The sequence below is a fragment of the Aulonocara sp. 'chitande type north' Nkhata Bay genome, linkage group LG16, assembly GCF_057382095.1.
Source record: "Aulonocara sp. 'chitande type north' Nkhata Bay isolate Kocher_YH1m ecotype deep benthic linkage group LG16, A_spYH_male_GT1.1, whole genome shotgun sequence".
Taxonomy (NCBI): domain Eukaryota; kingdom Metazoa; phylum Chordata; class Actinopteri; order Cichliformes; family Cichlidae; genus Aulonocara; species Aulonocara sp. 'chitande type north' Nkhata Bay.
Window position 1 is genome coordinate 26745991 of NC_141359.1, and position 3232 is coordinate 26749222.

Here is a 3232-nt window from a genome sequence, read left to right on the forward strand (position 1 = left end):
CTGAAATGAAGGTAACTACAACCACGGGGCTGTATATTCAAAAAGACACAGCTTCTATAGTTCTACAGCATGTGACATCACTCTGTAGCTCCTGTTAATTCGTTAGTTAGATTAGCCGTTAGCATATGGACTGTGTTAGAGGCTTGTTGCTAGCTAATTAGCAATGCTACAAACCTGCATTGTTATTGTAGTCATGGTTTGAATGATTTAACACATTTTAGTTTTTCTTATCCTATTTTAGGCAGAGATGGCGTCAGTTGCGCACTCCACAGAGGCCCAGAGTTACTGTTAATATCAGAATTATCTGGAAACTGGGTCCAGAGTTTTGGGGAAACTTTCTCCCTTCCTTTCATCACATCGCTCTTTTCCCAGATGTTCTGTTGATCCACTGAGAGACACAGCATTTCAGAAACGTCATGAGGACTGATGCTCATCACAGAGATCAAGCAGGACTCATAATTTTCACCAACACCTCCCTCAAATCAGAATCAGAATACTTTATTAATCCCGAAGGAAATTAGGGTTACAGCAGGCAGCACGCTAATGGCGCATGCGCACTTACAAAGGAACCTTCTGACCAACTTTACACAAACATCACATTGGGGAGACATGTCAGAAAGGTAGGCTGATAGGAAAAAAAACAACGAAAATACACTACATGAGGTAAGAGGAGGAGAAAAAAAAACTCCACTCAGACTGAGCTCCTAGTGGGAGAACAGTTTGATAGCAGAAAAAACACCTCAGCACAAAAAGCACATGACTATCAATACACCATAGACACACAAGACAAGCAACAGGGGCGGGTAAAGAGTAAGAGAGAGCCGGTGTAGACAGCGCATCCGGTCCTGCAGCATGTCTGTGCTGGTCCAGTCGACTGCCATCTTCCCTGGTAGGGCACAAGCATCGAAGGCGTTTGGAAAGGGAGGGGGGATCAGTGTGTGCATATCAGTGTGTGTGTGTGCATATCAGTGTGTGTGTGTGTGTGTGTGTGTGTGTGTGTGTGTGTGTGTGTGTGTGTGTGTGTGTCCAGAGTTCAGCTGAGACAGTGTCCTTCGCCCCGCCAGGCTAAGTAAACAGTCTTCCAGCCAACCCAGGTGGCCTTGCATGGAATGGGAAGGAACAGACTAAACATAGTAGTTATCAGGGTGTTGTTGTTCAGCTCCAGCCTTGCAGCTGGCGCCAAAGGGGTATCCGCATAACTGATGGTATTTTTTACTTTAGTGCGAACAGCTCATATGAGGTATGTCTTCACCAGACCTCCACTGAAGGCCGCCCAAGAAGATGGACAAACCCAGCACTTCATGAACAGTGTGACAGTGGCCTTTGCTTTGTGTAATGTCAGAAGTAGTCACACCATCCTCAGATAAAGGACAGAGGGCCTGGAACTTTACATAATGATGTTATATTCAGTCCTGCCAAAAGTTATATTATCCTCTCAGTTTACTCAAATATGAATGACTCTGAATATCTTATGGTAAATAAAACACTCTGTGATAGAAGTCTGGATTAAATTATATTAGTTCAATGTTAATTTTAAACCTTTGACCGTACATCGGGTTTTATTGATGGAAAATATAATGGACTCTACATTCAGTGTTAAAAACAGAAGCTGTGCAGGTCTGAGATCAGGAGCTTTATTAATCCCCAAGGTTCTGTTTATGCTCCTATATAGTGACACCAGTTATGTGGATGATTAAACCCTTTAACTTTTCATCTTTAACTTTATCAATAAAACAGCTGCAGCATCCACTGACAGTACATCATATAGTAATTTAGCCTTTGCACCGTTTAATTTTGGAGTTACTACAAAGAGTGAACATATAAGCTGTTTGTTCTGTGGTCACTGGGTGATGCTGAGGTCTGAATCTGAGGGCAACTCCTGTAATCACAAAGGAAAGACTCATCACAAACTGAAAATGTGAAATTTATTCTTCAAATGTGAAATAAAACTGATTCTTCCCTGTCCTCACCCACTTCAGGTTCTGAAGATTTGCCCTTACATTTTTCACTTCTATTGTTCTGATGTGAGCTTTTACAAAAAAAAAAAAAAAGGGGTCTGATATACTAAGAGATTATCTAGTAGAATATTTACCTTTGAGATGAGATGATAGGGCAGGTTTCCAGTCCTGGTTCAGTTGTGCTACTGCACAGTGGTCATCTGCAGGAAAACAGAAGCGTATAAAGGTTTAAACTGCTGCCTCAGTACTGGACACCATATATGTATGCTTCATAGTATTTCTCTCAAAGGATGTAAGCTATATGGAGTAATGCACATTCAGTCGAAGCAGCAGAGCTAATGTCTGAACTATAGGACTGATTTTAATCAACAGCTCAGAATACTTTATTTATTTATTTTTTAAATTTGGGGTAAATTCATTCATGTGTACAGATTAGCTAACAAACACAGCTTTCCCCAACAGCTCATCTAAACTAGCTAGCTAAAAACATCGGTTACTGATTAGCTTACAAACACTGTTATGCCTCCTCGAGGGCAGGAGGGGGTAACACAACAACTCCAGAAACCTGGTACAAGTGTTATAAACGATTCAGTAAAAAGGACTAGATGTTACAGTCCCTGATAATGCATTGCTTTAAATGGAGAAAATCTTGAAGGATGGCTGTTATGAGGAAAAGCAGACAAGACACTTTACCAGTTTGGGACACATAGTCAGTAGTGGACCTTGGATTCATCGGGTGTTTCGACCATTATCACTAGACACCCTCATCCAAGGAGGCCCTGCCAGGGTTGATCACAAACCAAGAACATATATAACTGCACAAACGTGTAACATAACTGATGCCTAGTTCTGAGTTTTATGTAATAAATAATGCAAAAGTATTGGGCTGTCACTGGTTTGTGTTAACTTGTTATTTCTCTTCTTCTTTCTTCTGTTTATAAACAGAAAGAAGTTAAATGGCAGCTTTCTCACAAAAACAATAACCCAAATTCATACAACAAATGTGGGGGAGAAAGGGACAGTTAGGTTGTGCCAAAAAAAAAAAAAAAAAAAAAAGGGGGGGGGGGGGACCCTAATCCTCAACTCAAAACAAGCTCAAAATTACATGGGTGGCACCAACCTACTTACCTAGTGTTTCTAAAAGAAAAGATTCTATGTGAGTAAGTGTATGGGTTCCCCAGACTTACCTAGTCCTCTTTACTCCCACCACAACCTTCAAACAAAAAAAATACACCAGAGGCACTCTACACATGTGCCAAACAATTCTACGCAAG

At 41.0% G+C, this 3232-nt stretch overlaps 1 long non-coding RNA gene across 1 annotated transcript; it reads right to left on the reverse strand.

Annotated features, from left to right (window-relative positions):
- Positions 1-246: 246 nt before the first annotated feature.
- Positions 247-2753, reverse strand: LOC147311701 (uncharacterized). Its single transcript, XR_015125436.1, has 3 exons — positions 2652-2753; positions 2093-2158; positions 247-1879 (listed from the first exon to the last, which is right to left on the reverse strand). It is a non-coding gene; the product is annotated as an uncharacterized LOC147311701 (long non-coding RNA).
- Positions 2754-3232: the final 479 nt, after the last annotated feature.